This window comes from Etheostoma cragini, chromosome 20, assembly GCF_013103735.1.
Source record: "Etheostoma cragini isolate CJK2018 chromosome 20, CSU_Ecrag_1.0, whole genome shotgun sequence".
Classification (NCBI taxonomy): Eukaryota; Metazoa; Chordata; class Actinopteri; order Perciformes; family Percidae; genus Etheostoma; species Etheostoma cragini.
The window spans coordinates 138,629-161,874 of record NC_048426.1 but is presented as its reverse complement, the minus strand read 5'-3'; the positions used below and the strand labels follow the sequence as shown (position 1 = coordinate 161,874).

The window sequence follows — 23,246 nt, the reverse complement described above, 5'->3', positions numbered from 1 at the left end:
GGGACAATGTGTCCAGCTCTTGACTGCACGCGCATCCTGTTAAAAAAAAATATGCATAAGCCAGCCGCCCTTCATCTACATACTCTGCCATGGCGCTAGGGCTAGGGGCATATCCCTAGGATATCCCTGCTGACCCAATTCAATTATTTCACGATACATGGGTGCCGATTGGATTTTTATAGTGATTTGATGGTATTAAGTATTGCTATTTATTATTCCATCTTTAACAAAAACAAAGGTTGATAATATACTTCTAGAGACAATATATCATGAGACATTTTTTTCAAACAAAAACAAAATTCTAAGAAGAATGCACATGACATGTCAGCCAGACTGACATTCATTTCCAAGGGGCAGTGGTGACCTAAAAGTTAGAGAAGCGAGCCTGTGACCGGGATGTCGTTGGTTCAATCCCCGGACCAACAGGATGAAATCCGGGTGGGGAGGAGAGAGAGAGCCGTGCTTGTCTCTCTATCATTACTACCACTGATTACCACCCCAAAAAAAGTGGATATGTATTTTGATACTGATAAGATCTAAGTTGAAGTTTTGATTTTAGAAAATATTGCCAAAAAAAAAATCACAATCTAGATTTATATCAGCAAAATATCTGTTAAGTACAGTACTTGAGTAAATGTACTTAGTTACATTCCACCACTGCTTTTGGCTGAAGTTTTGATGCGGGCCATTGAATGTGCTGGCTGATGTTGTCATCCACAACTTGTGGTTTTTGTCAACATCACAGCTCAACAGAAGTGAGAGCCCACCAGGCATATTTGGATTGGTTAAATACAATGCGCAATTGTTTGCTTACATAGTTTGGTTAGTGGGTGAAGGTGAGCATAAGGACATGTAAACGGAGAGGCCTGAAAGTAAGGTTCTCGTCCAAGTGTTATCATTCATTAGGAGTAAGAATGTAATGTGTGTGTGTGTGTGTTTAACGGCGTGAATGTCGGCGGTTATGATAAAGAATGCAGACATGTTACAAGACCTAGACTTTGATTTTGTTTTACTCTGCTCTGCTAAAAAAAATACCTTTTGGGATGGTAAGTCAAAAAAATGAATAAATAAAAGCTGTCTGCAGTCTACTTGCAAGCCCTTGTGCACAGTGTGACTCAATATGACATGTGTACACAAATGCACCAAAATAGACATGTCTGCTATGGCTAAGCACAGAGAAAACAGTTACCTGTTCATTAAATTACATGTAAAATGATTCTTGTGATGCTTTGAGGGGTCACATGTTCATGTCATCATCACCACCACCACCTGGTTCCATATAGGAACTAGTATCCTTTGCATCAATAGAAAGAAGGCATAGGCTGCTGTTTGCACTTGTTAGGGCTCCATGTGCTGAGCTGATTGGGACTGGGTCCAACAGAGACACTGAGAAGATTTTACCAGAGGGGAGGTTTTAGAATCAGGATCTCAAATGTGCAGCTGACCCTATTTCAACATAAGTAGCCTAAAATAGGTACGCTGGAACTTCAGAGTTGGATTGAACCCTCTTGATGTGTTTGTTGGTACTGCTAACCCTTATCCTCATCCTCTTCTACAGAGGGGCATTCTTGCTGTTGGTCATGACCCTGTGAGTCTGTTTCAAAAGCTGATTGTACACAAACAATGTTCATCACAAAATGAAGACTAAGGAGCATCTTGGGCCATGTTTTAGGTTAGGATGTTAGCAAACCAAACATTTTTATATTCGTTGCATTGTTCTGACTGCTCCTAAACCTGAGTCTCCATAGTATGTGCTGTATTTATTTAGCGCTTTTCCAGTCTTAACAACTGCTCAAAGCGCTTTTACATCTACAGGAAACATTCACCATCCACACACATTCATACACTGTGGCCGTGGCTGCTGTACAAGGTGCCACCTGCTCATTAGATAAACATTCACACACATCAGGGTTCAGTGTCTTGCCCAAGGACACTTTGACAATGACTGCAGGGGCGGGGATCGAACCGCCAACCTTCCGACTGGCAGGCAACCGTTCTACCACTGAGCCACAGCCGCCCGTATGTGCTTAGTACAACAACCAACCCCAACAAACAGATCACATGTCATTATCTAGCATGCTATCATATGTGGACTATAGGAGCTGACAATGCATTAGAACAAATCAAAAAGCAACTCTCAATATAAGCAACTACTCACAGTCACAACCAGAGCTGCAATGCAACATTTTCCCTCCACAGCACTTTGCATTCTTTGTCTACAGTCAGTTAAGACTAGTTATGTTACCACAGTGCACTTAATCTCCCTGTTTTACACAAACATGCAGTATGTGTATCTGTAGGTTGTTTCTTACTTGCAGTATTTGGCTTTGTCAGTGTTCATTTAAAAAAATAAAAGCAGTGGGCGTTCCATGTTGTTTTACCGCTTTGAACGCTGTTCTTTGAGTGTCCCCATTTGGGACAATATCTTTAGCTCTTAATTGGGTCCAAGGGGCATTAAGCTCCTCATTTTGGCCTGGCTGTTGTGTGGATTAGGGAGGGTTGGGGGGTGCGTCACTAAATGCAAGGAGTTGCCTTTCGGGTTCGCGTCTATACCACTCCTCCCCGGGCATGGTTTGGGGCTCAGGGACTCCTTTTGTCTCTCTGGGCCCCTTTATAGAGTGATACCTGAGCCTCCTGCGCTGGAACAGCTCATGCTTTATTCAGTCCTGTGATCTCTGCTTTAATGAGGAGTGACCCAGGACAGGCTGACCGGTGGTGGATCTCACAGGGTGGGAACTTATTAACTGTGTTAGACATGTTAGACTTTTGGCTGACGTATGTTTGTCACCTCACAAAGACGCTATCCTTATTTTTATTTTGAAAGATTTTTTTGGACATTTTTGGCCTCTACCCTTGACGGAACAGCTGAAGACACAAAAGGGGAGAGAGATGGGGAACGACGTGCAGCAAAGGGCCGCAGGTCTGAGCCGAACCCGGTCCCCCTGCGTTGAACAAACCTCCGCACATGGATGGCCACTCCACCAACTGAGCTATCCAGCGGTCCAAGACCCTATCCTTTACCAAAACTATATAGTTGACTTAAAAACTCACCAATAAGTATAAAATACCTTAAATTGGGAATACAACTAGGGAACCAGTTTTGGATTTGGCTCGGGATTAAAACGTTTTCTGCCCTTGTTCTTTTGGTTCTCTCTTTCTGGCTTCTAAGGTCCACCAATACTACTGTATATTTACCACCAATATTTGAGTAAGGAATTGATAGATTTTTGATCTTGTCTTGAGGTTTGTTACGTTGTACGACCAAACGGCTGGTAAAAACGTTTTACCACATACTACTTAGACATGTACAAGGCTTGACCTGCCGCTGCGTTTGTAGCATGTCCAAAAGCATTGTCTGACGTGGGTGACACACAATCCGATTTTGGTATTGGCTTGAGAAAACTCACTGCTCAGTACCCCTGTAAGCCCTAATGTTAACATCCCAGTGTGTTGTTGGTGTAATAACTCCCTGTCCACAGCATGGATGACAGTGATCCATTAGCTCTCTACATGGCTGAGCAGACAGTCTGCTTGTTGCTTCCTCCTGGCCTTTCTTAGCCCCGCCTTCTATTGTCACTCTCCTTGCTTGCCAATTGTGTACCAAAGTGTGCAGTTTAGGTACCCGTTTCAAGATCATCCACCAGCAGTATGCTTCTGGAGCTTCAGAAACTTTCACAAATAATTTAAATATTTCTAATAGTTTTTTTCTTTTTTCTCCTGGTTGTGTTTTTAAGTCCAACTCTGGAAATTTAAAACAATAAATTATTGAATCTTAATACTTTAAGTGTACGGACAATTGTCTGTAGTTTTGATAAAAAAAATTAGCAACCATTGAATGTTTTTGGTCAGTTTATGGCCATATTTACATATTCTTTAAAGAAATGACTTCAATCCTAATTTTGTCAGTGCCTGATGTAGCTCATTACATTCAGGCAAAGATTCAGTTGATAGTGTTACGACAGCATTTTGCACAGGTGCATGGTATGTTTTGAGTGATTTGTTTAATGTAAAAAATGTAATATAAAACTGTAAATTCATTTAATTAGGCATCAAAGGAAATACAACTTTGGTGTCAAGATCAAAACAAAGCTTTTGAATTGTCAGTCTGAAAATTGAAAATGATATCAATCTTTTATCCAAATGGTCTCATAAACAAGCTCTCTGCCCTCCAGTGTAACATCTCTTGTTTCTCACTGCTTTGAGATCAGACTCTTCTGCTGACTTGTGGCTTAAAGGGAAGCTGTATGCTGCCCACATGGGTTTACTTGGACCGATACTGGCTGTTGTGTAACTGCAGTGTTTCTGATCCAAAGTCCACTGGCTACTGTGTTTCTGTTAGATAACTGTACGATATGAGTAGGCAAACGATTCAGAGTTATTTCATTATTGCAGAAGTGACTAAGGAGAAATTGTTGTAGAGGTGTATAAACTGTTTCAGATCGCTGTATTGTTGACAGTGGAGGGAAGAGCCGCACAGCAGCCTAATCGATGATGAACGTTCCCCAGCACAAGAAAGATGTCAATTATTAATGAGCTGACTATCATGTTCAGCCCCCAGTAGAGGGGCTACATTTAGCCTATTAATCATTGCTGCCGGTCCGCCTTTGTGTCACACTTCAGACTATTGGTGAGAAAAAAGTGAGAGGGGGAAAAATTGTTGGAGAGGTCATTGTAGCTATGTTTCCATCCACACGTTTTTATCTGAATTAGGTGATATCAAATGAAAAATTCTTATTGAAACTGTAAATTTTGATAGAATTTTGATAAACTCAACGGAAATAGGTCCATCGGATTTTATCTTGGTCGATATACGGCTTATGCGATAAACGCTGAGGGAAACGTTATTTGCCAGATAAATAATGAATTGCGATTAAGTTTCAGGTCATTTTATGGTTGCCACCTGCCACAAAACGAAGACGTGAAGAAGAGTTAATTTCCACCCAGTATTTCAGCTCTGTTTGCACACGTGGCGGGTGTCAACAAAGACAGATCTAAGTGGACGAACCAGGAAACAAGAGACTTTTTGAATTTATTTTACTAGCAAAATATAACGCCTATTTTAGATAGCAAAATCAAAGAAATTCCATAATTTATCAGGAACTCGCAAAGGAAATGGCCAGTAGAGGTTACGACAAGCCGTAGGACGTCCTCCGGAGTAAATGGAAGGCGCTCACACAGCGATGCATGTCTCAAAAAAGAGAGTTGTCTCGCATCGGACACCTAGCTACAGTTTAATTTACTTTACTTTGTCAGTCCACATTCCTCTCAGATAATGTGAAGTACATTTGGACAGGTAGTTGAGCCTTTCTTCCTGGGTAGGAAGGGGTGGAGAGGGGTGGCGAGGAATGTGTTTCCTGTGTGTTGCATCACTGTGCAGCAAGTACTTTCTTGAGCGCTGCAGCTTTTTGTTTACCACATAATTACAGGGACAGTTGTGTCAGCAGCATGCGTGTGCACATTTGTTCTACGTATGTTGCGTATGTTTCGCGGAGAGGGTGCGTGTGAAGAATCTGAGACATAGGCAGTCACCGATTTACACACTCCCCCATCACTGCACCATTCCTCCACCACCAAGCGGTCTGCGGAGAGGGATGTCTGGCGTGTGAGAGTGCCACTGTGCTGAGTCGACAGGAGGGGAACAATTGCCTCGCTGTGCTGCATGTCCGTTCAGCAGCCTTCATGCAGCATTTCAGCAAGGGGCACTGCCGGCTCTTGGCTCTGTGAGCCTTGTTGACCAGGCCTTTGCCTGCTGGTCACTGACCCGTTGTGCCCACAGTGCCTGCAGCTCGTCGGGCCTCTGAGGACTGCCGATTATCCCACAGTAATTGGCGCCTCGGCTCTGGCTGATCAAAGGTGCCCAGCTGACTGTAGAGCCCTGGTAATTTTCCATTCTCTGATGCTCTGCAGTCCTCTTTGCCTCTTCCTGCTTGCCCCGAATCCCGATTTTGGCCAAGGAGGGAAAGTCATTTGTTGGCTTTATTAAACCTGCTTTTCTCAAGACATGACAGGGCATGGCAATCCTTTCCTTGTCCACTAAAACAAATAGAATTAAATTAGGTTTCTGGGTAGAGCTCAGTCCTTTTTTTAGATCAATAATGCTAAGGTCACAAGTTCAAACCCCGCAACCATTATGTTTCCTACAGCCGTGTGACTTGGAAAAGCTTCCTTGAGTGTGACACGGACACCTCGGTCGTGTGCCATGCAGGTTTTCCGTTCATCTGATCTCTATACTCACCGATTAGATTCTGTTCTCTGCTTGTAGGTGTGGTGGTCAGTGACATCATGTGGTTTAGTTCTTGGTGGGAATATAAACCTATGTGCTCACAACCGTCATACTAGCTCAAGCATGATTAAATGATAGTTTCTTACGTGCTTCCTCGTCAACGGTTGCCCAAGCCCTAACATGTAAAAAGCTTTCATTGCCTGCCTGAGTTGGATCTTTGGCTGCAGACGAAGGGCTTCATTGGTCGGCTCCTTGGCTATGTGTGAATGGACATGGTGAAATCACTTCTTATGTTAATGTTACAGCCTTCTACGTTTGAACTCTTTCAGAAAGGTGATCTAACGTTTTTGGAAAAAGAAGCCTAACACCATGACTGCTGAATTATTCCTGGCACTGACACAACAGTACAGCATGGAATAAGTCATGGAATAAGTTGCTTGCCATTTAGAGAGTATTGCTTACATCAACACTAGTCTTTATGAGGTCAGAAGAATCATGGTGTCTTTAAAATGAAACTTGATATTATCTCATTCTTACTGACATGAGTTCATAGTCTAGCCTCACACCTTCACAGGTGCTTTCCAGGCTAGTTTCACACACACACACACACCACAAAACTACAGAAATAGATTTTCCTACACCTTTTTGAAATGTCCCCTGTATTTCCAGAGGCAGTGCTGTGTTCACTACTCTAATTTAACCACACAGCTAAGAGCTAACACATTTGCCATTAAGACTTCCCACAGGTTTAAAGTAGCTGTTGAAGTCCTGTTCATAAGTCTGCAGGTGAAATAGCCAGGTAGCACAAGCAGTTTGACTTAATCTGTTGCGTAACTTGGTATTCTACAGTCTTCCTCGGCTTGACAGCCCAACCAGGGTACAAAGAGCGGAGCTCAGTTACGTGAAAAGAATTCCTAAAATGAGCAAATGGCTCTGTAGCTGCACTGAATAGTACAGGCTCATTTACATTCATGCTCACAAGACCGGTTTGGTTAGATGTTTCCTGACGTCAATACAACCCACTTTACTTTTTTATTTTACCTTTATTTAACCAGAAAGAAAAACTCAGTGAGATTAAAAATCTCTTTTCCAAGAGTGTCCTGGCCAAGATAATAAATAAATAAATAAATAAATAAATAATAAATAAATACTTTTTGAGTTTTCTTTTTTACTTTCCTTTTTGAAGGTAAATGAAGATATGCCTAAAACTGTGTGGTAACAGGAATAAGAGCTCAATATTGCATTTATTTTAATTAATTAATTTATTCACATCTCATCATTGTATCATTAAAACACAATTTCTGAATATACAATGATTATAGGTAGGCCGCTAGGAAGAGACTCTAAGCTGTCTCCATCTTTCAAATACATCTCCAATATTTAAGCAGGGTTAACATCTCCGGTCACGCAACGGTTAGAAACGCTGTTGTCCTTTCTGCACAGTAGCTTTTGAAAAGATGCCTGGAAGCTTGGAGTGTGTCTGGGGACACTAATGGTAGAAGGACCATTAAATGCACTTGATTATGTTGTTCTATTCTCTATTGCACATGTTTTGTAGAGGTGGGAATCACCAGACGCCTCCTGATTCGATATTTTCACGATACTTATGCCACAATACCATATTATTGCGTTATTCATATATTGCAATATTCTGTGATATATTGCAATTTATAACCTTTTTTCCAACTCCAAATTTTTCCCAATTTGAATTGACGTCCCCAAAAGGAAATTTTGTCAACATCTGTTTTTATCTAAAAAGAAACGTTTCTCTGTTTGTTCATCTCACTTTAATGTTATTGCTGCAAAATGGGATTGTCAAGCAAACAAACTGACCAGCACATGTATGATAAAAGATCCACACTTGGCGTCCATACTTGTATCGATACAGTATTGCCAATGAAAACATTGCGACACAATGATGTATTGATTTTTTTTCTCCCCCACCCCTAATGTTTTGTATATCTTGTTATGACATTTTGATATTCTTCAAATATTGTAAGAAACAAGTTCATGTTTCAAGTTAAAGTACATGGAATCTTAGAAAATCCTTTTTTACCGTGGCATTGAAATTGGCATCAAAAATCACGTTGTTTACTGGCATTGGCACGACTACTGAATATTTGGCATCGTGACACCCACACTCATATTGCGATATCCAAAATCTAAGATGAGATCTAGCCTCATAAATCGATATTTATATAATATTGACATATTGCCCAGCTCTAAAAGGAATCCGAGTTCATTCTCATTTTTTCATAATTCAGCCTATTTTAAGGACAGTTGAGTGTGTGTGCGTGCGTGCGTGCGTGTTGGCCTGGTCAGAGGGGCAGCGGATTGCAGTGTATTGTATGTCTGTTCACTCAGCAGGGAGTTCCTTTTCCTCTCCAAATCTCATCACTCCTGCTGCTGGACAAACACCGCTACTGACACACACACCATTTACCAACAGTGTCGTTGGGATGAAAAGCAGTATTACTGACAACACATTGACTCAGCAGCTGGAACCTTGGAGTGGGTTGATTGATTCTGTTTTAGTAGTACTAATATTTATCCCTGTTTCTCTTTTCTGTCTCTCTTCCTGTCTTTTTCGCTTATCTCCATTTCATGTTCACTTTCAGTATTTCATTGACTTATTCAAATCCTTTTCATGCTGTCAGCCCTTTTTATGTCTTTGTCTCTGCTGATCTGCCGGGTCTGTGTGCCTGTGCGTGCGTGTGTGTGTGTGCGTGCTGCCGCCCTCTCGCTCTTGTGCGTCTGTGTTTAGCTGAATCAAAGCAACACACATGTTCTCAAGTGGTATATATGAGGCATCGCAAAGTGTCGAAGCGTCTAAAGCCCCAGCAGAATACATTTACCCCGCAGCAATCTGTAGATGTTGAGTTGGAGAGCCATGAAGAATGACAGGCCTTTGTCACTCAGTAAACACTGTGACCAAACACACACACTGTCATCATATGTCACAGCGGCTTCCTTGGCCTCTTACACTGAAATAGCCTGCCTAAATAATTTTCCCGGCCCAGGAATTTTTCATGGTTTGTGGACATTAGTGGCTTCACTATTGCTGCTCCTGTAACAGCTGAAATGATCCTGATTATTTAGCAATCATTTTGATCAAAAGAAGAAATGTATTTTATCATATTGCATCTAGATCTTAACCTGTCTCTGTTTTCATAGTAGTGTACAGGCACAGACTCATTTGCATCATATGTAGTGAAACTGTGGCTGACCTACTGCTACTGTTAAATGTGTGTGTGTGATCTGTAAATAAAGTATTTATTATTATTATTATTATTATAATCTCTGTCTACCAAAGAAAGCAAGATAGTAATTTTGATAATGGCATTAACAGACAGTCAATAAACTCAGCAAAGTCAGCGGGTCCAGACAGTTCCAAACCGTTAACTAGTAGAAACACATATGTAGAAACACCATTGTTACCCTCATTCCTTCAATTTAAGACAATACAAATTATATTCAGCTATAAAAATACCTGAAACGTTAGAACGAAAGTACAGAGAGTTGTTGCTATGGAGAGGATGGAGAAAATGAAAGGTCAGATGTCGAGGTCATAAGGGGCAAGAAACCTCCCCTGGCCTACCCATGAGAGGGAGACATCATGGCTTTCAAACGAGCGAAGTGGCAGTTGGTCAACCCCCCCCCCCCCCCTTGTGCCATACCAGACTCTGATATGGCACGTACTAAGGAAAGCTCATCATGGGACTGGCACTAGTGGCTGTGATTCTGCACCAAGGCTGAATATTGGGAAAGATACTTAGATACAGTATTGGGGGACCACTAAGGTCTATATAAAGAGACTTCAGATACAGTATTAGGGGACCATTAAGGTCTATATAAAAGAGACTTCAGATACAGTATTAGGGACCACTAAGGTCTATATAAAGAGACTTCAGATACAGTATTAGGGACCACTAAGGTCTATATAAAAGAGACTTCAGATACAGTATTAGGGACCACTAAGGTCTATGTAAAAGAGACTTCAGATACCGTATTAGGGACCACTAAGGTCTATATAAAGAGACTTCAGATACAGTATTAGGGACCACTAAGGTCTATATAAAGAGACTTCAGATACAGTATTAGGGGACGACTAAGATCTATATAAAAGCATCCAAAGAGCACCATGTCATGGGAACTTTAACTTTCCCTTTATGCATTAGCACCACACATAAGATGGATAAAATGATGGATTGGCTCTGATGCTCATTAGGGAGCACGTACATTGGCTCACTGCATCACTATTCATTATTTTATGGTTTTCTTTGATGCATAAATGTAATGGCGATCACGTAACAGTCGTCAGGATTAACCAATAAATGTTGACATTACTGTGCGTTTGCCTGCGGCTGTCATACCAGTATATGTTGCTGCTTGCCAGTGTCCTAATATCATAGCTTCTTTAAAGCAACAAAGTCATTTGGCAGTCGTAGGGCAGACATCTCCTCTGGGTCGCCTTAACTCAAGGGAAGGGAGAAGGATGTGAGGAATAATAGGCAGGAGGATAAGCAGAGTGGGGCAAACAGGAGCTTAAATGCCTTTTCACCATTAAAGAAACACTTGAATATAACAGGTAATAATTGCACTCACTGGAAGTTGTAAGAATTGGCTGAAGGACCAACGTGTGCTCATAAGTCAAAATAAAAGGGATTTGACCTTATTTATTTAATGACACTGTTTTACATAAACACAGTCACACAATCTTGCAACAGGCTTCTCTCAGCCCTGTTCAGAGACTCTGTTGCTGAACTCGTCCTTGAAAATTAAACCACGCTTTAGATTGGTGTTTACATTGAAACCCTTTTTACAGTTTGTGGTGCTGTGTATGTCGGCAGAAATGACTGTTACAGAAACCTGGATATGGACTGAGAACCTGCTCTGATGTGGTGGAATCACAAATGACGGTACTGCTGGTGCAGAGGAAGTGCTGAGTTATTGCTGACGCCGAAACCCAACAATTGCGCTGGCCATGCACGGACTTCCTTCAACCCATCAATACTATTGATAACATCGTCTTTTGATATTTTAGTTGCAGCTTCTGAGCCAGCAGCTCTGCAGGAAGTGCTGTCTGTTTTATGTCTGTGCCCCCTGCATGCTAACTGCCTCAAACTGGGACGACCAGACCTATTTAACTAGACAGAAACCGTGTGTCTGATGTGAGACAGTCGAAGCTATTTTTCTTGGGGAAATGGCCTGCCAGTTTGTGGTTAAATACTCTGCTTGTTGACCTTAACAAGGTTCTACCATGACATTTACATTTACTGTGGTTGGTGGTTAAGTGAATGTTGACACAGGGGACATGGGATAGGGAGAGTCTCTACCTACTCACTAATCCGCATAGACCCTTTGGGTCAGGTTGCACCAGGTTCACAAAATCACAGTAGGAACACTGATCCAAGAATGGTCAGCTATCAGTTTTTTGGTCAGCAGGAGCTCTGCTGGATTCGTTTGCTGTTATATATGAGTTGGCAAAGCCTGTGGGTATAAACTGCAATCTAAGATCAGCATTCTTCTCCTGAGACTCTATAAATGTGCTAATGTTAGCTTTTTTGTTGTGAGTCAGCCATAAGTAGGATAAATAGATCATGTATTAACAGCACTTTACTGAGGTCTAGTGAATATGTAACATTGTCTGTTTCCTCAGCTCAGTGCAGTGCTTTGGTACAATGCTCAGTGTGTAGTATTTTGCCTGATTTCTCCACCTGGCCAACTCCTCTAATGGCACTTTACTTCTCTCCAGAACAGCAAAACACAATAATGGAGACATTTTGGCTCCGGGGCCTTGAGAGGCCGCTGTAGCCGTCTGTCTCACTTGTGCATGTGTGTGAGTGTGTTTTCAAGAGCTTTGTCTTTAAAGAATGCTTACTGTGGACATTTATGGTAGGTTTGGGTTTTGTCAAGTGCATATTCACCACTGCTTGTGTCTTCTCTTTGCTGCTGCTGCTGCATATGTGTGTGTGTGTGTGTGTTTAATGCATTGATGTCAAGGGGATAAAGTAAACATGGGTTCCATGAGTAGCTTTTTTGCTCCGAGGTTTACTCAAACTTTTCTAGCAGAGGTCACTTTTAGAGTGAGGGACAAAGTGTTGTGGTTTGCTCTGAGTGATCGCTTGTGAGGAGGTTAAGCTTCTGTCCCACAGTTTACTCTGGACAACACTGATGTCTTCTCAACAAAGCAGAAAGAAGGATATTCTTCTTAGTTTAAGATGAAAGGAGCACATGGCTGTTTTAGGTCAGCTGGGGTACAAACTCACAGCCACTTTATAAAGACATCTTCCCATGGCCGCCACATTAGTCTGTACCTATTGTGTTCCCAGCAGCACTCTTCCATAAAGAGGGACAGGATTGATGGAGTTGGGAGACCACTCAGACCCCTACATACATCAAACCCCTCCGAGCAGGCTTTCAGTCAGCAGCCCCTCTCCACAGCATGACTAAAGTGTTTATAGCTCTCTTTTGTTAATCAAAGCTCCACTCCATCTGACATACCATCTCTTCTGGCAAGAATGGTTGATAAACAATCACAAAAATGTTGTTTTGTGGCAAATGCCAGGACATAAATCTTGAGGATGCACTCTTGATGCCCCATGTGTCATTATGGTGGAGACCAGGCTGGTGCCTGCCCGTTGATTCAGTGTTTGAATTATTGCTGGGGCATGTCTGAGGGGAGAGGATACAGTGACAGTGATTTGCCACTCCCTGGTGCCAGGGTACTGCCCTGGTTGTTTAAATGTGGCCTCAGCTGTTGCCCAAAGTGATATCCGGCTCTCTGGCTGGCTGGTTGACCTGCTGTTAGACTGGGCCCCTCTAATGTCACACCTGGCCGCTCCTAGATACACAAACAAAAGCATGGCCACACACAAAAAGCCAGATACACAGGGACTGATGTACACAAACGCATACACAATTAAAGGTGGCAGAAGAGAACAGCAATATAATATTCCCTGTGCACCAGTCTGGGCCCTATTTCAACCCTAACCTGGGTCAGTCATGTGTACTCAGGAAACAAAGGTCAGGGTGTCTTGCTGGGGGCAGGGAACAGATTGAAGGACTCTGAAGTGATTCAGTGGCAGACCGGGAGCGAGTGAGCCGTGCAAACAGTAGCCTGCACTCCTATTCCTGCCATTTCCTTCCTCTGTGGAGTACCACCCATTTGGACCAAGTCGTCATCGTTCTCTCCCTGGCTTTTGTTCCTTGGACATGTTCACCTCCTAAAATAGATACTTTTTAGAAATAGAAATGACACATTGTCTTGCTGACTTTGACACGTTTCAGCAGTTATATTAGTTTATTAGTTCAGCTTGGTCTCAAGCTGAACTAATAAAACTGCTGTACGCTTTGTATGTCAGGCTGATGTTTACAGAACAATACATTACACTCCGCTGATCCTAGTTTGTTTTGCACTTGTCCCTCGGATCTACCTCTGCATCATGATGTCAGGTTGTGTCTGTGGATCAGTGTATGGGCACATGCTGTACCTGGCAAACAAAGTCATTCACATTACTGTTGGGACACTGATGGTGCCGAGTGTGCAGACCAAGGAAGCAAAGAGCGGCCTGGTGAGTGAAAACAGCTGGTGATGAGTTCCACTTGTTTACTGACAGTCTCTCTTTTCACCAGCTTGGGCACACTGTGACTACTGTTGTTTTATTGTTGTTGTCTTTCCCTTTTGTGCTAGTTGTTGTTTAAAATTACACAAGACTTTTGTTTTGAGTAAAACACTAGTATTGTTTGTAGACAGCTTGAAGTGTAATTTTGAGTCTCATAGTTTCTATATTATTTCATATACTTATAATAATTATTATTGATTTTACCTTTCTCTGTGTATCTGTACTTATTTTTGTCATGTGATGCTAGTACACCTACAACAAGCCACTAAGCCTTGATTAATTCCACTGGGGATCAATCAAAGTTTATTTTATAGCAGAAAAAACTGAACTGATTAGGAATCTTTCCAAAACGCAAATAAAGAAACACAACCACCACAAATGTATCTCACTATTTAATACAATAATAGTGTTGCTTTACTTGCTGTATGTTGCCAATTGAATGTCCAGAACATTCTACAGAAAAGTTCAATTCATTGTAAGGAGGCATGAAGCATTTATTGAAACATTATGATTAGGCCTGCACGATATTGGAGTAATTGCAATATTTTTTCCCCCTGTGATGAATAATGCGATATGAAATAAATATTTTCTAAATGACATAAATAGCTCTATTTGGAAATAATAAATCATTGCATCGACATAGAAGAAAAAAATGAAAAAGGATCTTTTCTAATGTGAACCATTTTTGTTGAACTTTGAATGCTTTATAAACACCAAAGCAAGTCAGCGCTGTGACTAACAATACTCATCTGAAGTGGTTTTGGAGGAAAATTAGGTAGAAATACGCTGGTCGACTAGCATGACACCATTGTATTCATATACTAATCAATCCAAGCTAACGTGAATGACTTGGACTGCATGCTGCTTCCTCTAAATTTCAGCTTGTGGTCAACTAGCGGGGCCAGCTTGTTAGTTTAATAATTCACGCGCACTAGCAGCAAACTCTATGTATCCAAGAACAATTAAACCAGTGTAAATGATGTTAGAGCTGACACAGACTTCTGTAGTAGATTAGTGTTACGTTTCCAGCGTCGCTGCTCCGAACCGTAACGTTTGTTGGGGCAGACGGACCCCTTGTTTCTTTAAGCTAACTATATTAGAATTAGCCTAGCTGGTAACAGCTTTCTGCTTGTTTCTTTAAGCTAACTATATTAGAATTAGCCTAGCTGGTAACAGCTTTCTGCTTGTTTCTTTAAACTAACTATACTAGAATTAGCCTGGCTGGTAGCAGCTTTCTGCTTGTTTCTTTAGGCTAACTATACTAGAATTAGCCTGGCTGGTAGCAGCTTTCTGCTTGTTTCTTTAGGCTAACTATACTAAAATTAGCCTGGCTGGTAGCAGCTCTCTGCTTGTTTCTTTAGGCTAACTATACTAGAATTAGCCTGGCTGGTAGCAGCCTTCTGCTTGTTTCTTTAGGCTAACTATACTAGAATTAGCCTGGCTGGTAGCAGCTTTCTGCTTGTTTCTTTAGGCTAACTATACTAGAATTAGCCTGGCTGGTAGCAGCTTTGTGCGGAGGGAAATGGCCGTGAGACGTTGTGATTGTGTTGCATTAATCCGGTGATTTAGTTCGTATTTGCAGCGACCCTAAAACACTGACTGCTGTAGCTTCACTGACTATGACATCACTGTGTCAGCGGCAGCTGCTGCCTACAGTACTTTTCTACACATGGAGAGCCTCACTTCCCACAACAATAACCCCCGTCGGACTACGTCACATACACACACTGCCCACATGGCTACCTGTCTTACAGGGGAAGGGTTGGACGGTAATAATCATGTAAAAGGAGAACGGTGGAAGTTTACTTTTCTATCAAGCAGCAAAAAGGATTAGCTTCAACATCACAACATCCTGCAATGTGACTATCGCACATGCGCACATCGCGATGTTGATGCTGAAACACAATATCGTTCAGCCCTAATTATGATCATTACATTGTGTGTGTTGGGGAAATGGAGGAGAGAATAATATAGAAAGATTTTGAGAATAGTTTTTCTTTTTTAACAAGTAACATTTGAAAAACCTGTATAAACTGAACACCAAAGAACAATATTAATATTTAATTAATATAATATTAACTATGCAAATTATTAACAATATATCTCCTTATATAAATAAAAAGCCAAAGCTATGTTTTATGGAGCTTTATGGAAACAAAAGTAAAGTAAATGGCCATCGTTTCACACTTTATGTTCTGTAAAACCATAAATAAAGTAAGAAAACATGGAACTAATAAACAGCTTTCTCTTAAAAAAACCAAACTCGTTGTGGAGTTGATTTAAGGGAGTTGTACTTTCTTCTTCAGAAACCCCATCATGTCCACATTGTCGCGTGAGAGGCTTGCTCTCTGTGCTGTGACAATGTCCCCCGCAGTGGAAAACACTCTCTCACTGGGGACAGATGTGGCTGGGATTCCAACGCAACATTTGGCCAACTTGGCTAAATGGGGGCACTGGTTCTGGTTGTCCTTCCACCACACAAGTGGATTTGACACCACCGAGAGGCTCTTCACTGCTCTGTAATGCTGCACCTCCTCATCCACCACTTCAGACAAAGGCTTGGATGACGATGCCTGTTCGGTCGGAAATAAGTCTCCAAACCGTTCAGCCATTGGTGCTCTTTTAGCTGGAGGAGGACGGTCACTGCTGCTGGAGGGTATCTCTGATTACTCCCCTCTGTCTCCTCACTGGAAGTCTGGGCCTAACAGACAAAATCCATAACAAGATTGCAGCATAATGTTATGGTGTTTTTCCATTAACGGTACCGGCTAGAAGACAAATTAGTTTCAAAAGAATCTGGAGGCAGCAAAAAACAAAACTAAATGCTGGCTAAACTATTTCAACACGGCGGGTTTGTTCTCCACCTGGAAGCCGAAATGTTGCCATACTGCTAAGAGATGTATTGGTAGGGTCTGCCATTTCTGGGTTTGTTCCCATCTAGGCTATTCCTCTTGTTCTTCAACTAGCTTAACTTATGCAGGCAGGCATCACATGATTGGAATGATAGTCACATGACATATAAATCGAGGACACACTTCCAGGTAAAATTTGATTGGATATGGGAGTTGGAAGGGGTGTGTTGCGATTTTGCTTTCTATCTCCATTTTTGGTTATTCTTAAAGTTGGATTCTCTGGGGAAAGATATCTTTTTGAAAAGAGAAATGAAAATCACAACAGATATATATATGTACTATACACTATAGGGTAGTGCCAGAGAAATAGATTCTGGTAGAAGGAAAAGGACTGCACATTTTCAGCAGTAATACCAACTAATTAGTTCAGCCAGTTTGCCAATACTAGATAAATATATGTACATATGTATGACACTGAATAGACTCCATTTAGGTCATACTGCCCCTGAGTTTCAGACTGTGATACAGTAATTAATTCTGTTCTGATGCATGTGACCCAAAATATCACATTTAGGGGTGAGCATTAACGATTAGCATTAATGAAGGGAATCAGCAGGGAGCCCCATCTCACATGGTTCTCTTGAACTTGAACATTGAATGTCAATATCCGACTGTCACTGAATCTATTGCAGCCCTGTGTAATACAGTTTGACTTTTTCAACTCCAGCTGCTGACAGTGTTATTGTATTTGTTTTACTGCTATTGGTAATAAAAATACACAGAGATTGGTTCGCTAACTTCCCTCTGTTGTCACCATAAACCTACCAACCAGGAGGCCAGAAAGAGAGATATTCCCGACCTTTGACCCCGATCCTGTTCCCAAAGTTTGCCGTAGACATGCAGCCTTTCCCTTGTGTACCTGGCTTGGCTTTTAATGCACTGCCCACCAGGGCTGGACGATTAATTGAACAATTATTGGTATTGTAATTCTGAAGCTGTCAGGTACGTATTTGTCCCATGACGATAATTTCGATATTTTGTTCCTGTTGATAGGCCTACTTTCTCCTTAAAACACATTCTACCACGTGTGCAGTCACGTGACTTAGCCCGGACCAGTCAGCCTCATGGGAAACATAATGGAGGATAACTCAAACACCGAGTCCGTGGCAGCTGAGCAACTTGTGCACACAAAAAACGCAGTGTCTGTCGCATGGCAACATTTTGGTTTCAGAAAAGAGCATTTGGAACAACGGGATCAATTATTGTTGGAGGTGAAATGTACAATTAATAGTGATTTAGATTTGAGGTCATATCGTGCAGCTCTACTGCACACTTTCATCCAAATTTTCTCCTTGTTTTTTTTCCACCCCTCTTTTTACAAAAGCATGCCAAGCCACAAAGTGGGGTACGGAAAAGTGGATTACCACAGTGACAGCATTTTCAAATGCTCTCTTCATATGGCCATTTGGGAGCAGAACAGAGGCACTATCACCTCGAGCTGGCCAGCTCCACGATAACGGCTCTCTGCAGATATGCTGGCCAGGCGTGTTTTGCATTACGGATGACTGGCCTCATTGATTGAGGCCATCCTATCTAAGTTGCTCTCCAAACTATAAACTCAGTCTGAACCCAGATAACAATAATTCCCTAAGCAAGGCCGTGTAAAATAGGATGAAGAGTATCAACTGGCACAGTGGTGGGGCGAGTCATGAAAGGAGGCAGTGGGGCCTTTTCGTCTTGAATTGCTGCCCATTCTATTTCTTTCTCTCACGCTTACTCGCTCACTCCCTCTCCTTGCCCGTCCCTCCCTCCCTCCCTCCCTCCCTCCCTCCCTCTCTCTTCTTTGAAACCCAACCGCTGTACTCATCCCTAGGATCCTTCTACAAGGATTAATCAGTTTTCCATTCCTGGAGAGATTGTTCAAATGCTGTTACATCTACAGCCAGCAGCAGCTCTCCCTCCCTACTTCCCAGACTTTAATTTTTCTGTTCGTCCTGTGTGTCTCCACCTCCTCTGCTTTTCTGTCTTTACAATTCACCACCATTGTTGACTCTGCGTGCCTATGTCCATAATTAGGTTCATTGATGATATTGCATGCGAGAGTCTTTAGAGAGCTCTGTTTTTTTTGTCCTTCACTGTTGCTTGTATCTGTGTAGATGAAGACAGAGAGAGTATAAATGGTCCTTGTGTAATTGTTCTCATTAGCGCTGGTAGGAGAACAGCCAGAGATCCTCACGTCACCAGGCTACAGGAGCTGTGACAGCTCCAGCAGAGATCAGATCCTGCCTTCCTGCTCCAAAGCCTTTACCCCCTCCCACCCTCCTGTTCTCGGTAGTTTCCCCACCCTCTCCTAAAAGCTGGCCCTTGGACATGTATTTTGACAAACATGTTTTAATGCCATTAGTGAGTAAAATCTGTGATGATTACACCTGTCATGCAACCTTTGGTTTTAAATGTAGAGTACCCTTCATTTCTGTCATTTTGTGGGGTCTATCCTAATGTTTTAGTGTCCAAACATTGATATACTTATGTTATGCTGGGATATTTGCCTTGCTGATGCAACAATAGAAAAAAGTCAATTATTGAAGAGGCAGATAAATAAACCCGAAGACAACTTGAATAAACCAAAATGCAGTGCAGACATGAAACATTGCATGTTGCATAAAGAGTGCTACTCCCTTTTCTCCGTGGGAAAACAATGTATAGCTATGGCTTTTGCTATTGCTTTGTGGATGTACAAAAAGCAACATTTAGAAGTCACTCCAGTTATATTTAGCTGTGTTCACTTAAAAGGATAGCACCCGTGCCGTTAATGCCAACAAAGATCATAAACTCTGTGACGCATTTGCCAGAGCCAGAAGCTATTACTGTCAGTTCTAGTGCAGGTTTCATTTACCTCACTGGAGGTCATGATCTTGCATTGACTAGATACTTTGTAATTCAGTTAAAAACTGTTGCTGTAAGGAACAATGTGCTTATTTTGAATGAGTGGAATAATAACAACTATATAAGGGAAACTGGGCTAATTCTTTTTTTCTAAATGCCACCTCCTCCTCCACCGTACTTCCCCCTCCCATGTTAACTTAGTCTTTCCATCCTAATTATTTTACTTCCCTCTGTCCCTCCTGCCTCTTATCTTTACTTTACCCTTCCTTAACCTTCTTTTCACTTTACCTCGTCTGAATTTGCTGTTCCGTCTTTGTCTCTTACCTTTTCTCCTCCTTGTCTTATTCTTTCTGGCTCATGGCCAAACCAAGGGGCTAAATCCCCCCCTCGCTGCTCATTCTGCGCTCTGCCTCCTTTGGCCCACTCTGTCTGGCCTCCATCCCCATCACTGCTCACCTTCCTGCCAACACACACACACACACACACACACAATAGAGTTACCTAATGCTTGCGGCACTGGCAGCTTTCATACACAAACTCAATGTTTGGCATGTGATAATGAACATGTGTTCAACCCACGTTTGACCTACCAGTCTGCTTTTATAGCTTAAACCCTGGTGGTCAATGTTACCACAGACCTCCCTTTGCAATTGTAGTTTAGTCCACATTGTACATACATATAGTGTTAATATCTTGTATATCTGTTTATTACAATGTTTTGCTTTGTTTTTTCTAATTATAAATGTTCTCATACCAAAGCAGTGTACAAACAGACCATGGTTCAACGCTAAAGCAGAGTTGAGGAATCCGGTTCAGGTGATCTATGCTGGTTCAATGGCAAATGGGGATCTATTGAAGGTCATTGTGTCAGTCTGAAAGGGGTAATAAATACAACAACTTTAGAAATAGGTATCCCCTGAGTTGGATGTGAAGAAAGAAAATATTAAGATCTTGACCTTGTTGGGGGTATTTATATCACATTCCTGCCCATGGAACACTGAATGTACACTCAATGTTGCTGGTGTAAATGCTTTCCCCATGCACGTGATGTGCTTTTTACTTATGTTCCTGCCCTCTCCTTATCTGTCCCTCTTAGACTGTACAGTACGCCGGAGAGAAGGTTGTGTGGGTTGTAAGCTGGCAGCAGCACAAATATTAAGTGATTTAGAAGGTGAGTTTAGTAAATTGCTGTAAGAAGAAGTATATGGACTTTTGGCCAATAATGCACCAACATTGTAGCCTGGTCTTATCACACTCATACATTTCATTTGTACAGAGGGTCTGGCCACTCTCCGTTGACAAGTGTTAACTTCCTGTTAAAACTATTGAAACTGTCCACAACCACTCTGGATCTGCGATAACCAATTGCTAACGTTCGCCTTAGCAACTCCTTCACCACTGATGGAGCGAGCTGGAAAATCAAACTTTTCCCAAAACCACATGGGGAGCAGGGCCACAACATCTTGGGCACCAACAAACTCAGCGAAGATTGTTCTTTCTTAGGCTTTAATTTGGGCTATTCTACAGTGTTGCCACAACGGGCCAAATGGCACGTTCACTGACGCCATTACGGAACTATAACTGTAGCGCACAACCTCAAAGTCATCGTTCTCAGACATTTGCTCTGTTCGCTGATTGGACCGGTTAAGATTTGACTGGAGAAAACCCATGAACATACCGCAAACCCAGACGTAGTACTGAAGGAAAATGAAAATTGAGCGGAAGGACGGAGTGATTGACATTTATGCATGTAAGAGTTAAAACGCATTAAACCATTTAGAGGGGGCTTTTAGGGCAGAGTCAGCGTGAAGTGGACACTAGGGTGCAGGAATAGTTCAGAATGTGTAAGAGTGTCTCACAAAGGAGTTGTGTCAAAAGTAACTTTGTTTCACTTTGTTTTCACAGAAATAGATTAACTGACCACTGCACAACAGGAAGACTATAAGAAACAAAGTTACCTACGTTGCCCTGCGGGATGAAAACCCCAACCTATTTTTCAGACTTATGCTTGTCCCATGGATTAGTTCAAACAGACGTTTTTCCCCCCAAAATGAGATATCCCGGAAGGAATTTTCTTAGTTCTGCACTGACTCGGCTCGGTAGCGTACAGTTGGTTTATCAAAGCTTATTCACAGCTGGAAACAAGGGTGATAAGAGTTTGTCAGAAGAGCAAAACAATGAGCTAAAAGATGCTTAAACGCTCTTTACAGCTGAGGAGAGTTGCAGAGTTGGTTAATAATTTCTTTGTGGGTTTCCTTTCACATACAAGTAGTCATTAGATCCTATGTGTATATACAGAGATGGTGATAGTGCAGCTTTAACGTTTTCTGCCACCAGCTTCTCAAATGTGTATGTCATAAATTAAATATCTTTGTGCAAAACACGCAATTTGGAAGAGGTTTCCTTCCTCTAACATTTAATGGACTCAAAACATTGACTAATTGAAGAAATAGGCAACACATTATTAGATAAATAATAGATGTTTGCAGCTCTTAAACACACCGCATGTTCACCAATACACAGCTGTTTCAAATTCTGGAAAGGCTATTTTTTGTCTGTTTTCCTACTTCGTACTTTAAAAATTCCCCCAGTGTCATTCTACAGTTTCACAAACTAAGTTTTCTTAAAGATGTGTTAAAAAACACTAGTTTTTTTCAAGCAAAAATATCTGCTTGCCCAGAGTCAGCTTTTAATGGCCCCTATACAAATTGATTTATTAGTTGTTGTCAAATAACCTCAGTGTATCATACCATGATGATTGGAGAAAAAATATTCAAACCTTTTTTTCCTCAAACAGGCAAGGAAGTTGTTACATTTACTTGCCCTGGGCCATTGGGCAACCCTTATTGTTGAACCAGACTGCACCAACCATGTTCACATATTTATAATATTATGTTTAGGAACACTGGTGCTGAGTGGTGCCTTATGTCTGGTGACAATTTGACAAGTGAAGTCAAGGTGACATTTACCTAAAATGCGTGCGTAACAAATTGGACACAAATGCTTTAATCTTCCGATTTTCTCCTGCTCCTCCTCTTCAGCCTGCTGGCTGGAAGCGTGCAGCCTGTCACTGGCACCGCAGTGAGCCCAAATATGATATGACCTAAATAAACCAGGGTGTAAAGAGAGAGCGGGAGTGAGCGATGAAGCAACATTTCTTTCCCTCTCGCCCAGTCGTCTTGTTTTTAACCACTTCACTCTACTGCAGGCTACAACTTGTAAGTTGTATGTGCCCAGTCACACACTAGAGTCTAGATACCGGGCGCCTTTATATCATGACACCTGCAGAGGTATTTGGCTATTGCTACATAACAGGTGCTTTCACACATCGAAGCGCCTGCTTTACACCTTGTTAGTCGACATTCCTGCCCCATTTTCAGACCACTTATCTTTTGAATTTGTGTCTGTACCTACAATATGGCTCAGGGGGCATGATTGTCTTTTTATGACTTATTCCGTAGAGAAAAGAAGAAGAATAGAAAGAAAGAAAGAAAGGCATTGACCATGTCACACAATCTGCAGAGTTTCCAGAACACATGGGAAAAGACAAAAATCCACTTACTACAACCCAAATCTTTAGGCAAGGCAAGGCAGCTTTATCTGTAGAGCACATTTCAGCAACAGGGCAATTCAAAGTGCTTTACACAAAATCATTAAAAC

At 41.7% G+C, this 23,246-nt stretch overlaps 1 protein-coding gene across 8 annotated transcripts in view; it reads left to right on the top strand.

The window, feature by feature from the left end:
- Positions 1-23,246, top strand: part of numb (NUMB endocytic adaptor protein) — a 50,813-nt gene that overhangs the window by 2,682 nt on the left and 24,885 nt on the right. For 6 of the 8 annotated variants that reach the window (XM_034858641.1, XM_034858643.1, XM_034858640.1 and 3 more), the window contains exon 1: positions 8,715-8,734. The exons of the other annotated variants lie outside the window; for them this stretch is intronic. The gene's annotated coding sequence lies outside the window, so the exon portion shown is untranslated. Of the gene's footprint in view, positions 1-8,714; positions 8,735-23,246 lie in introns of those variants that run through there. 8 annotated transcript variants of the gene reach the window in all.